At 35.4% G+C, this 14,173-nt stretch overlaps 1 long non-coding RNA gene across 6 annotated transcripts in view; it reads right to left on the bottom strand.

Annotated features, from left to right (window-relative positions):
* The window catches only part of LOC103095682 (uncharacterized), a 179,165-nt gene that overhangs the window by 152,756 nt on the left and 12,236 nt on the right, over positions 1 to 14,173 (bottom strand). For 4 of the 6 annotated variants that reach the window (XR_008912814.1, XR_008912810.1, XR_008912811.1 and 1 more), the window contains exon 3: positions 6,001 to 6,116. The exons of the other annotated variants lie outside the window; for them this stretch is intronic. This is a non-coding gene — a long non-coding RNA (uncharacterized LOC103095682). The remainder of the gene's footprint in view (positions 1 to 6,000; positions 6,117 to 14,173) is intronic. 6 annotated transcript variants of the gene reach the window in all.

The following is a 14,173-nucleotide window of genomic DNA, read 5'->3' as shown; positions in this document are numbered from 1 at the left end:
TAGTGTTCTTTTGTAGTGGCAAAGCATTTCAAATTCTTTTTGATGTCTATCAAATAGAGAATGGTCTGACAAGTTGTAGTATGTGATTGTGATGGAATACAATATTGTTCCATAAAAGACGATGAGCACGATGGTTTCAGAAAAAAACAGGTAGTCTTGTATGATCTGATGCAAAGTGAAGTGAACAGAACCAGGAGAACATTGTATACAATAACAGCAGTATTGTAATTTTGATAAATTAAGAAGGACTTGGGTAATTATCAGAAGCACAATAATCCAAGATATTTCTGAAGGACTTATGATGAAAAATGCTATCCAACTCCAGAGAAAGAACTAAAGAACTTTGAATGTGGATGGGAAAATTTACATTTTTTTCTTTTTTTTTGGTACCATGGCTAATATAAAAACATATTTTGCATGACCTCACATGTATATATTTACATGACCTCACAGCTTTTCTGTATGTAGTACCCACAAGAGGAGTAGCCATTCCTTTTTGTGTCTAACTGGTCCTTGGCTTATAATATAGATGTTTCCATCAGCCACTACTGTTCTAAGGGAACTGCTACCAACAATGCTAGTGGGAAACCTACAATTTACCACCTTTCAAAGTTCACAAGATTATCCTCTGATGACATTTGGGGGTTTGAGAGGCAAATGCTCTCTCCTCCCAAGAGATTCACTTTGCCACCACATTGACTTGTTATTGGAATGCCAGATTCAAAATTGGATTACATGGGGCATGAATACTTTCCTCAACCAACCACAAGCCATTATCCATATTATGTTATCTGCTTTCATTCAGTTCTTACCTAGATTAAACCTTTCATTGATTGACTGATTCAACAGACGTATCTAGGAATGCTCCAAGTCTGGTTGACACCATTCATTCATTCTATAACTCAAAGAAGCATTCACACTTAATAAAAGTATCAGGAAGTAAAACATTTCATTAGTTGCATTGATTGTGGTTACAAAAAGAAAGACAGTCCCTGCTCTTAAGAATATTATATTCTAATGGAGGAAGATAACAAAAATAAATGGAACTAAAGAGGGGTTAAGGGCAACATACTGTTGGAGGGGCAGACTGTCTACAAAATCCAGAATTTCAGAAGGAGAGCTGGGGAAGACTGGGATTTAATATTGGCTGGACTGAGTCTCTCTCCAAAGTGGAAACCTCATTAGGACTCATCTTTTGAGTATGACCTGTGAGGAAAAAGGGTCCACATGGTGAAGGGAAGTTCCAGGGTGAGACAACAGGCGAGGCATGGTGGCAAAGTGCAGAAAGTCAGAAGTGGAACTGGGAGGGGGGTGGACTGAATGATATAGATAGTGACCTTGGGCAAGTCCCTGGACCCCTGGATCCTACTCTAACCTGAGTGAGATAGCCTCAAGATTTGAAATCAGGAAGACACAAGTTTAAATCTTGCCTCAAACATTTCTCAGATGCATGATCTCAAATAAGACACATTACTACAGTTAAGCATCAGTTTCCTTATCTATATATGAGGATAATATTAATATCTACCCAAAGTGATTAGTAAAAGCATCAGTGGAGATAATGTATGTAACACACTTTGCAAACTTTAAGACACTATGTAAATGTTATTAACTTCAAAATTACAAATATATATATAAGTCAGTTGAGCCCCAACAGGCTCCAAAGCCAGCTTATCTCTCCTACCAAACAAAAAATAATGTTCTTAGGGCCATGTTATCATCTTTGCCAATACTGGGCAAATGAGCAAACCAGGCTCCCATCTGCAATTTGGCTCTGAGGATTTCACAATACCTACTAGGAATAACAGATACCCAGAAACAAGTTCCAACTCAAAGTCCAAATGTTCACTGCTCCGATAATGAAATTTATTTGAAATGAATAACTTGTATAGATGTAGATTGTCAAATATTTTTAAAAATGGAGAAAATGAGTACCAAATTCATATCAAAACAATACAAATGACTGGGAGGTATATGTAGTTTTCTCCATGAGCTTCTGTTACCTCTAGTTTTCTAGATTATAATTTTCACTGAAAACCTCTAGTTTTCATCTGTTACCATAGCTTTCATTTTTTTACCTAGAAAATTTCTCACCATCCATTAAAATCCACTCTGATGACAAGATTGGCTTCTCAACTACTGACAAATGGTCTGCCATGCTGTGAAGGCTGAAAGCTGGAAAGAGTTTTGGCAAATTACTTTCTGTAATCTCTCTTGGCCTCGGTTTCCTAATCTGTTAAATAAGAACTATGATCCCAGCATTTTCTCCCTCATTTTTACCTAAACACATATCTCATGGTGTTTGTGGCTTTCTCTACTTTTCTATTTTGTAGAAGGCATAGAACCTCCTAACACTTAATTGTTATTTTCATTGTTGAGTGGTTCAATCATGCCCCACTCTTCATGACCTACATGTATCTATTCATGGGATTTCCTTGGCAAGGATATTGGAGTGGTTTGCCATTTCCTTCTCCAGTGGATCCACTTAGCTCCCTCCATATGACTTCTCAGAAAAACAGGATTGTTCAACATCAGAATTCTCCTTGGAAGTCTTCAAGCAGAGGCAAAATAACCATTTAAGTATTCCATAGTGAGTATTCCTTTAATAAATAAATTGGATTAGTAGCCACTGATGTTTTTTGCAAGTTGCAAAATCTATGATTATTTGATTTGCTTCCTGAGCTCTCTCTCCTCAGTTCAACTCCCCTGAATCAACTTTGCCCAAGGAAAACAATATTTCTGTTCCATATTATTCTCATCTGTTCTAAATGGCCCCATTTGAGCCTGAAAGATAGAGATTGTCACTCCTCCGAGGTATACCCAACTAGAGACTATATGGTTTGCCTGAGTCTACATTAAATATCATAATGGTCTGTTTCCAATAAGAAGATGGTTTTCCATTTATTTGACCCATTTCTTTTGAAGAATTTTCTGTTCATTCAAAGCCCAGAATTCCTTCAGCCCTTGATACAGATTTCATGACTTGAACCTTTTTACTTTTCAGCCTTCTTGACATCCTATAATTCCTCTTAAATATCATGAATTTAAAGCTGTCTCTCAATAGAACCTCAAAGTCAACATGTCCAAGAATGCTCTTTCTCTGACAATATCCCTCCCCCTCCCCCCCGGCATCATTGTTTCTGTCTGTAGCACCACCATTCTTGCTATCCCTGGCACTAAAACCTGAAAACTGACAATGTCTCTTGATTTCCATTCATTTCTCATAAGTATCAGTTACTAAATCCTACTATTTCTTCAACGATTCACATCCATACGCCCTGCCTTAACTAAACTCTGCATCTCCACCAGTGATCAGCACAATATTCTATACAAAATAGGTGGTTTTAATAAATGTTTATTGAATTCACGTAACATTTATATGACCTTATGCAAGTCACTATAATAAAAGAAGGAGTTGGACTAGATGACCTCTGAGGCCATTTCCAGTTTTAAATCTATGATTTTGTGAATTATATCACTAATTAATCCAAACAAGTTCCAACTCAAAGTCCCAATGTTCACTACTCCAATAATGAAATTTATTTGAAAGGAATAACTTGTATAGATTTAGATTGTTCTATATATAATTTTAAATTAAATATGATATATAGAAACACATATAATACATATGTAGTTAAATATATAAATAAATATTGGAGGAAAGTGAGCACTTTATTCATGGCAAAACAATACATATGACTAGGAGGTTCATATAGTTTTCCCTCTGAAAACTTCTGTTGCTTCTAAGTTTCAAATGTTACAGAAATATTTTCTATAAGTTCTCTAAGAATCTTACTGCAAATCCCCCAAAGTAACTGAAAGGCCTAACAATTTCATCTAGAAATTTAAATGTGTTAATAAACAATTATGAAGGATATTTGAATTGTTCTTCTTGGACTCAGGGGGAACTAGGAGCAATGAGGAGAAGTTGCAGAAGGTTAGATTTCTGTTTAAAACAAAGAAACATCCCTCACAATCAAAGTTCTCCAAATGTGGAATGGCCCACAAAGAAAGGAGTGGGATAAGATTTGAGTGATAATATATTTATAACCCAGTGAAATTGCTTGTCAGTACTGGGAGGGAGAGGAGGGGAAAAGGTGAAAGAGACAACAAGAATCATGTAATGATGGGGAAAAAATGAAAATTAAATTAAAAGAAGGGAGTGAGCTCCTCTACACTGGCATTCTTCAAGCAAAGGCTAGATGATCATTTATGAAGGATGTTATAAGGAACATTGAATTTTAGGTAGAGGTTGAACTCAATAGCACCTGTCTGAAGTCTCTTCTAAATCCAAAAATCTAGGATTTTACAATCCTATTTCTCTGTATCACAAAGTGGATACTCTTCCTCATGGAGAAATTTCAATTCTACCATCTTTTGGTGTCTGCCAACTTAAGATTGTTTGATTCTATGGAACATATTACACTAGTACAAATCTATCCTTTCTTCCCTTTTGCACTTTTTAAAAAGAATCACTAGTCATGGTCAGGGAGGCAGCAAACATTGATGTAATAAAGGTAGAAGTAAAATGGCAAAGACCGCAAATTTCTAATAGCTATGAGAACTTTAAGGTGATTAAGAATTCAAAACTTACAGTATGTTCTTAAAAATTTATGTCCTTTGTTTTTAAATTTTAAAATTTAATTAATTAATTTAGAATGTTTTTCCATGGTTACATGATTCATTTTCTTTCTCTCCCCTCCTTCTTCTTCCCTTCCGGAGTCAATGAGCAACTCCAATGGGTTTTACATGTATCATTGTTCAAAATCTATTTCCATATGTGATCATTTAAAGTCAATATCCCCAATCATATTCCCATTGAACCATGTGATCAATCATATGTTTTTCTTCTGCATTTCTACTCCTACAGTTCTTCCTCTGGATGTGGATACTGTTCCTTATCATAAGTCCATCAGAATTGTCCTGTATCGTTGCATCACTGCTAGTAGAGAAGGCTATTACATTGAATTGTCCTACAGTATATCAGTCTCTGTGTACAATGTTCTCCTGGTTCTGCTCCTTTCACTCTGCATCAATTCCTGGAGGTCATTTTGCTCCAGTTCGTTATTCCTTTGAGCTCAATAGTATTCCATCACCATCAGATACCACAATTTGTTCAGCCATTTCCCAATCAATGGACAACTCCTCATTTTTCAATTTTTTGTCACTACAAAGAGCATGGCTATGAATATTTTTGTACAAGTATTTTTCCCTATTATCTCTTTGGGGTACAAACCCAGCAAGCTTACCCATGCTTTAAAGCCTAACTCAAATATTACTTTCTCCAGGAAAACTTTCCTTATCACTCCAAAACCTTCAGTAACAGTCCTTACCCAGCACTCTGTACCTCTCTCATGTCCTCATCTATACCATTTACAGTAATATCTTATATATCTAGTCAACTTGTTTACTTTCCTTACAATCACCCTATGAAAAAAAAGAGTTCAGGTGTCATTGTCACCATTTTACAGATCAGAAACTCGGGATTCAGAGAAGAGGTAAAAAATGATTTTTTTTCCTGATAATTCAATAAAGGTAGAGATTTGAACCCAAGTATTCTGATCCTAAGCCTAGTATGCTTTCCCATCATAGCATGCTGCCTCTCCTACACTGTTATTTGCAGTATTTAATAAATATTTTTTGTCCTTCCACTACTCTCTCTAAATCTGATGAGGGCAGGGACTGTATTATTTAAATTTTATCATTCCTCCCGCTGCTCCCCCTCATAATTGATTTAATGAATAAATAGCAATTGTACTTTCTGTGGAGGTCTCATTTCTATAGTTTTCACTTTTCTTTCCTTCCTCACACACTAGAGAAAGAAGCAAATATTTTTCTCCCTTTAGAGAAATATTACTTGTTCATGGCTCTTGCTCATTTAAGCTTTTTCTTTAAGGCTACTCCCCTTTATCTTCATCTCAAAGTTCTGCTATGAGCTATTGATTAACAATATCCATTCCAACTTCACCACATCAAATCTGAAGACAATTTAATAATTACCAATTTTCAGTATTGGGTGACTCCTTTGTCAGTAGAGGGCGATGGATACAATCCTGGTCTGACAGATGTTATGCTTTCTTGTATAATTTCCCTTTTTCCTTTCCTTGATTAAATCCCTAGAATAGGATAGTATTAGATAGGATAAGATAGTTGAGTGTAGTTGGTTTGTTATTTGGGATAAGAATTTTAGTTTAAGGAAAATATAGGTTTGTTAGTGCACAAATACCAAAGTAGTGTTTTCTACACAATTTTGGCTTTGTGCAAAGGGTGGGAGAGACTGTTAAAGGGAAATTAGTAGGAACAGGAAATCCTGCAGGGAAAAGAGGAAAATTCCAGAAATCTGGAAAAAGGACAGGAAGTTTGCTTCTTCTGAGGGAGAGAGTTAAGCATCCAGGAGCTGAGTAAAAGTCTAGTCTTTCTATGGTGGACCTTGATAGCTAGCCAATTCTCTATTCTGTGGCTTTTCCTTGTGATCCAGTCTACCTCTGGGAATCCTGCTGAAGCTGAGAGGTTTATCAGCAGATCTACTCCAGACTCAAGAGGACAACTGTCAGTGAGACTTCCCTTGGCCCTTGTTCCTGTAGCCTTCAAGTCTTCCCAAATGTATAAGTAACTAGGGGGAGTAAATTTAATTAGTTGTAGTTAGCTAGATTTGTAGGTAGTGAAAATTATTAGGTAGTGGGGTTTAGCAATTTGGTTTGGGTTTAAGAAAAGATCTTCCCAAATCCCTTCCCTTCTTCCCTTACCTTAAAATAAACTGTTATTTTGTTATAATTATAGGTTTTATCCATTATTTTTATATGCCTATTTCAGTGAAGACCTGACTATGTCATTTACTAGCCATATGGCCTTCAGGAAATTTGTTCTCCCTTTTCCTTAATTCTTACTCCTGTAAACTGAGAATAATCTACTTCAGCACCGACTTCACAGAGCTCTTGGGAGGAAAATGCTTCTAAAATCATAAGGCAGTCTAAGATTTGGGGGACTTTTTGTCTGGTTGTGTTTTGTTTTTGTTGTTGGTTTATTGGTTGGTTGGTTGGTTGTCAGATCTGGAAGGAAGCTTTCATGAGAACAAGTTAGAGGAGAATTCAATGTTCTTATTTCAAGGTAAGCCACATCATTCATGACAGCTGCTCCCTCAGGCACTTAAACTCAAGTATTTTCCAACATTCTCCCAAAGAAAGGCTCACTTTTTTCTACAAGTCAATTATCTCTCACCATCTTTAATTTTCAAATAGATACAGGCTCTAAGGGGAGGTAAGGTGGGTGGGTAGCAACTGCAGGACCTTAAGTATTCATATCCTTTCTTTCCAAAACTCCTTTAAGAGCTCATTAACAGAAAGGATTAGAGTTAGGAAGATCTGAATTTGAATCATATCTCAGACACTTACTCAATGAGTGACCTTAGAAAAGTCACTTATTCCCTCTCAGATTTAGGTTCCTCTTCTGTTAAATGAGTATAACAATAATAGTATGGGTTCTCATAAAGATCAAATAGGATACAATAATATATGCAAAGTTCTTTGCAAATGAGATATTTTATAGGAAGCATTTTATATAAGGAGTTAGTATCATCATTTCTAGTTAGCTTTACCTCATTTCCCCTCCCCCAACCCCATTTCATCTGTCCTCTCTTCACCCAAATGGGAGACAAAGGACATGGGTTTGAGCCCCAACCCTATCCTTTGCCAAATCTGTGACACTGGACAAGTTATTATATGTTTTCAAATCTTGATTTCCTCATCCATAAAATGAGAATAATTATTATTATGAAATAATAATATAAAGGCTCACTTTTTTTCTACAAGTCAATTATCTCTCTCCATCCTATAATGTCTACTATAAATTGTAAAGTATTATAGAAAAGAGAGCTATTATTACCATTTCTGAAATTGGTAAAAAAAGAAGGGTATTTTTTTCCCTCTAGACTAAATATTCTCGATTGTGATGCTCTTGACCTGCCACGATCATATTTATTTTATCAGCATTGCCTTAAAATTACAGAATTTCAAAGTTAGAAGAGCCCTCAGGGACATCTCCTCTAATCCACTCCTGAAGCAAAATTATCCTTTATAATATCCCCAAACACAAGGCTATCTTGCTTCTATTTAAAGACCCCTACTGATGGGGAACTCACTACTTCTTAAGTCAACTGTTCCATTTACAAATGCATAGCTTCCTTCAATGGAATCCAGGCGTTTTAATGAATCTTTATCTCATCCATGTGTCTACTCTCACCACCATTTGAGATTGTTTTTTAGGGCCTTCTTAACCTGGAGAATTATTGCCAAGGTTTTCCAAAACATTCCCCAGAAAAGCTCTAACCAACATGCTGAAGGTCTTTTTTGGCGATGTGATTAAAATACTGCGCAGAAATCAATCCCACTCTCAGGGCATCCTGCATTTAGCTCTTGCTTTTGTTGCATCCCTTTCCAATCAATTGTGTCCTTGGTGCTGCCTTTTACATTGCTTCTCATGCAACATTTCATCATTTAGTAATTTGCTTCAGTCTGCTGACACCCACCACACAGTGTTGCCTTGCCCTTTGGGTCACCTGCCATTGAAATTCTTCTGAGTTCAGAACGTTCCATAATTCATGGCCATATAGCATCATTTGAAGAATATTGGCATTGAATAGATTGGCAGAAAGTAATAATATTACCAGTAATGTTTTTATTAACAGAAGAAGAAAAACAAAAAGAGACCCTTACACAAGAAATAATTAGTCCTAAAAATGTAATTCTCCAAAGTCACTTTAACCTTCTTCATTTTTAATCCACACTTACTAAGTAGCTTTTCAGGCCTGATATTGGGCAGGGTAAATTGTCTGTTCCATGTCTCTGGGAACACAAACATAGGTCAAGGCATAGAATTTAATGGGCCAAAAGCAGAACTTAGAATAATAACAGTTCACATTTCTAAAGCATTTTCCATTTTACAAAGTCTTTCTCAGTAACCCATCAAATATTTTAAATGTTGTCACTTTTAAGAGTGATTAGATTTGTTCCATTTGAAAACAAAATGAAGTAGATGGAAGATACAAAGAGTCAAATTTAGCCCAAAGTAAGGGAAAACTTCCTAACAGCTAAAGTTCTTCCAAAATGGAAAAACAGCTTAGAAGGAAGTGGATTATCTTTCAATGGCTATCTCTGAGAGCAAAGGTTGGATAACTGATTTTGAGTACTATTTTAGCATGATTTTTTGTATGGGCACAGTTTTGACAATAGAATTACTAAAGTCTATTCTACTTTTGAATATTATGATAGAGTGACCTCTGAGTCCCTTCTAACACTGAGATTCTATAAATTTATGGTGCTGTGTTACTCTCCCTGTCATCCTCTAAGATTTCTTCAACCAATAAATATTCTCCATTGGGGTGCTCTTGACCTGCCTTGGCTATATTTGTTTCATGAGCATTGCCTTATTAAAATTAGAAAAATCCCAGTCATACTGGGATTCTAGTTGTTCATTGAGCTCATCCTGCCATCTCTCACCTCTATACACATGCTTACAACATTCTTCATTTCTAGAACATATTCCCTTCTCATCTCTGCAGCATCCATCTTCATCCAGCTCAAGTATTACTTCCTCTAGGAAGCCTTCTCTAATTTCTCCATGAACTTGTATAACCTTTTCTATGCCCTCTATTTCTTACTTGAATTAGAATCATTTGTGTACATTTCTCACCCTCAATTTAGATGATGGATTTTCATATCTATTCCTCTAGCATTAAGTAGAGTACCTTACAACTAGTAGGTGCCTATGTATGTTGAATTGAATTAAGGTAGAAAATAGAAGTATTATTGACATTCCACAGACTCTCCAAGATTCAGTTATACTGATATAACTGGTGAATGAATAGATTTCTTTTGATCTCTCAAAAAGGATCATCCAGATTTCACTTTAAAATGCCCAGTGAAGGGAAAACTTATGGATTTTTCATGTGAATTCTTCCACTTTGGGACAGATTACATTATCTGGAAGTTGTTCTTTTTATTGAACTTTTAATATGATTCTATGCAATGTGCACCAATTGCTCTGAGTTCAGCCTCCAAATGGTAAAATAGAACAAATTTCATCTCTCTTTCATATGGCAGTTCATCAAATACTTGAAGACAATTATGTTCCTCCCAAGCCATCCTTTTATCTGAATTAAAACATCCCTCATTCCTTTGACTTGTCTATATATGATATAGTTTCTCATCCTCTTGCCATAATAGTTCTTAAAATATATTACTCTCATCTTAATGCTATCCTGTAAAGCAAACTATAAATAGCAGGGTAACTAGGTGGCTCAGGGAATTGAGACCCAGGTCTAGAGACAGGAGGTTCCTAGGTTCAAATTTGGCCTCAGATACTTCCAAGATATGTGACTCTGGCAAGTCAATTAACCATATTGCCTAGTCCTTACCAGTCTTCTGCTTTGGAACCAATACACAAGATTGATTCTATGATGTAAGGTAAGGAATTAAAAAAAAAAAGATAATAGGACTATCATGCCCCATACTCTGGACACGATGTCTTTCAATGTAATTTAAGCTCACAAAAATTTTAGACTGGTAATTTAATGATTAGATAAGTGTAGAATACACCAATTCCTGATTCTTTTTCATATGAATTGATGTCTACTCAAACTCTCCCATTCCAAATGGTATACTTGATTACTTGAACCAGTGCAGAAATTTGCATTTATTCCTCTTTCTAGCCTATCAAGATATTTCTTTGTATTCTGATTTTGCCATCCAACATGGTCTCTACCCTTCCCAGCTTCATGGAATAGGCAAATATAATGAATCTATCATCTCTGCATTCTTCACCATTACTAATAAAAATGTTGGGCACCACAAAGTTAAACACAGACCCCTGGGGCACTCCACTAGAAATCAACCTCCAAAATTACTTCAAACCAGAATCTGTGCTACAGCTATTATTGTTTAATAGTTTTATACTAAAAAAGGCAGTTCAGATTTCAACTTTCAGAGCAACCAACCTGCAACAGCAACTATTGCTTCTGAATATTTACCAATAATAGGAGGATACAGGTGCAAGGTATATTGTTTTCTATAATTCTCCTTTGGTACTCTGAGAACTAAACCAATTAAATCCAATTATATGTCTATCTATCTAACCTATATTTCACCATTTTCTTCATAAACATAGCATGAGAGACTGTCAAATGCCTCACTGAAATCTAAGTATTATATGTCTATGGCATCCCCTGATTAATCAGTCCAGTAATCTCACCCCAAAAGTTTAGATTGACATAATTGTCCTTTAGAAAATATTACTGGTTATTTGTATAGTATTAACCATTTTTAAGTGTTCACAAACAAAGCAATCATTTAATAAGCGCTTTTAAAATATCTGCAATGTGATAGGCATTGTGTTAGCTGTTGGGAATATAAAGACAAAAATGAAATTTCCTTTATAGTCAAGGATCTTATATTTATTAGAGATAACATATATAAGCATGTAAAATATGTGTGTATATACATAGATATGTATAAATGTGTATATATAAATGTGTATATTTAAAATATGTACATATATATTTATGTGTGCATATAAATGAAAGGAGATTTGGATAGTAGCTGGAGGAATAAACGGAAAAATTTAGGTGGTGTTTGAGTTAATAATAATAAAAAACTAGCATTTTGAAGTTCTTACTATATGGCACACAAATATCTCATTTTGATTTTCAAAAGACCCTTGTATTTAAGTGCTATTATTATCTCTACTGAGGTGAATGACTATTAAATAACTGCACAAATCCCCTAGCTAGAATTATCTGACTTTATATTTGAGCTCCATCCACTGCACCACTTCCTTAGAATCATAATGTGTAATTGTGATTCTAAGAGAGAGGAGGTAGTCCATTCCAAAAATTTAGAACAGCCAGTACAAAGACATTTAAGACCAGAAATAGTGTCTTATGTGAGAAAGAGTGAGGCCAGTTTAGTTGGACAGCTGAAAATGTTAGTTGGAGTCAAGTTTTTAAGTGCTTTAAAGACCAAAGAAGTGAATTGATATTTCTTCCTATAGGCAAAAGGAAGTCACTAGATTGTGCTGAGGGAGAGGGACATGATCAAATGGGAGGTTTAGGATAATTTATTTGGTGGTTATTCATCTGAAGGCTGGTTAGAGTTGGGAGAAACTTGGGGCAGAGCAACTAATTAGGAAGTCCTTATAAAGTTTCAGCTAAGACATAAGGAGGACCTAAATTGTGTGAGTAGTGAGGGGAGATGAGGTAAAAACGATGCTATAGAAGTAGAAATAATAAGCCTTGGTAAATGATGAAATACATGGGGGAAAGGAAGACTTTTGGTTGAGGATAACAAATCTAAGAGAGAATTATAAAGACTTCTTCAATGGGACTGGTAAAGTTTGAAAAAAGGATAACTTTGAAGAGAAAGCTGATGGATTCTGTTTTGAACTTGTTGAGAATGAGTTGTTTACGAGACATCCAGTTTTAAATGTTCAATAAGCAGATGTGGACACAGTAGTGTCTTAAACATAGAGATGTTGATTAAATCCTTGGGTTTTGAAAAGGTCAACAAATGGAGGATATGAGAGAAAAAAGAGAAGAGTCCATGATTTTAGTCTTGGGGAAGTCCTATCATAGTTCAGAGCTGTGATGTGGATAATAACCAACAAACGAGATCAAAGAGAGGTCAGACAGGAAGGCATTCTAGAATTCTGACAAGAATCAAAGTTGAGCTAACTCTTAAGTTTTCTTTTTCATTTTACAGTCAAGAGATCATTTAGTTGGCAAAGAAAATAGAAGTAAAGCAAGAGCTGACTGCTTCTATTCGTCTCATTTGTCATTTCTCCCAACCCAGCAGTTGTCCTATCACTTCTTTGATCTTCCTCTTTCCTTGAAGGAACTTTTAAAAGTTTTTTGCATTCTTTGCATTTATCATCAGCCTCAGGTCATTTGAGCATTCACACTCCTGCCACTCTTTTGTATTTATTATATGATAAATGCCCTTGCTCTCAACTTCTATAGATGTCTCTCAAATCTGAAATAGCTGATGGGTACCAATTTCATCAGTATTGACCTCTTTCAAGAGGACCCTTCTCTTCTTCTTCATAGGAATCATTTCTATTTGTGTTTTTAGAAATGTAGCTTTTAAGAGTTTTTCATTTCTCTTGGTATAACTTCTCATGGCATCATACTTATTCTCTCTGATATCTGTGATGTTACCCCCAGATATTCAGTAACATTCTTGTGGCAAGAAAACATACATTTTTACAATTTAGAATATGAGGGTTTTTATATCTGGCTTTTGTCACAAACATAAAAATACAAGGGATCAGTTAGAAATATATAGCTTTAAATGAGCAGAGTTAAATTCTTTCTGTGTTAGAAATTTTCCTAATTGAGGATTCTGAGTTATTGTGATTATTCTAGTAACTTTTTGTGTGATACAGACTCCATAAAATAGGATAGTACATGGCCAAATGGACCTAAAGACCATCACATTGTCCTTGGGCTAAAAAGTGAATTAGCTTTTGTAATAGGATGTAGATAAATCTCTAGTTTCCAATATGAGAAAAGAAGAGGAAACTTGGAAACAAGTGAAACCTAGGTGGCATTTTATTCTTCCTCTTCCATAAGGGACAAAGAATGAGTAAGGATCAGTTACCTCCCTCATCAATATTCACCAATGTTCATGTCTAGAATTCCAGTCCTAAGGACCTAGTGTGTTTTTTGGTGGTGTCCTCCATCTCCTACTACATCATGGACCTAAATTTACCCAAGCTTCACTTTGCTTTCTATACTTCTATGCACTAGTTGCCACGCCATCATATCCATGATGCCATTTTAACCCTTTTCTATCCATAATCACAATCACTGTTTCTGGAAAAGATATCTCAACCTATTCCCTTATAGCTCCACTCATTATCCCTGTATCTTTACAAATCAATTTACCAATCTCTCCTATTGCTTCTCTAGGATAGTTCTCCCCTTCCTTATAATTAGAATATAAGTTGAAAGACAAAGGTTTGTCTCATTTTCTATTTGTAGCCTGAACACTTAATTTAATGCTAATATTGTAGATTTTAATAAATGTGTGCTTTTTCTACATTTTCATTCATTCACAAGTTATTAAAAAGTTTTATTCCACACATCATTAAAAGCTTATACAAGAAAAAATATCATCTGGGACAT

This window comes from Monodelphis domestica, chromosome 6, assembly GCF_027887165.1.
Source record: "Monodelphis domestica isolate mMonDom1 chromosome 6, mMonDom1.pri, whole genome shotgun sequence".
Taxonomy (NCBI): Eukaryota; Metazoa; Chordata; class Mammalia; order Didelphimorphia; family Didelphidae; genus Monodelphis; species Monodelphis domestica.
The sequence above is the reverse complement of the archived record's forward strand: the minus strand, read 5'-3'. Positions and strand labels throughout refer to the sequence as shown.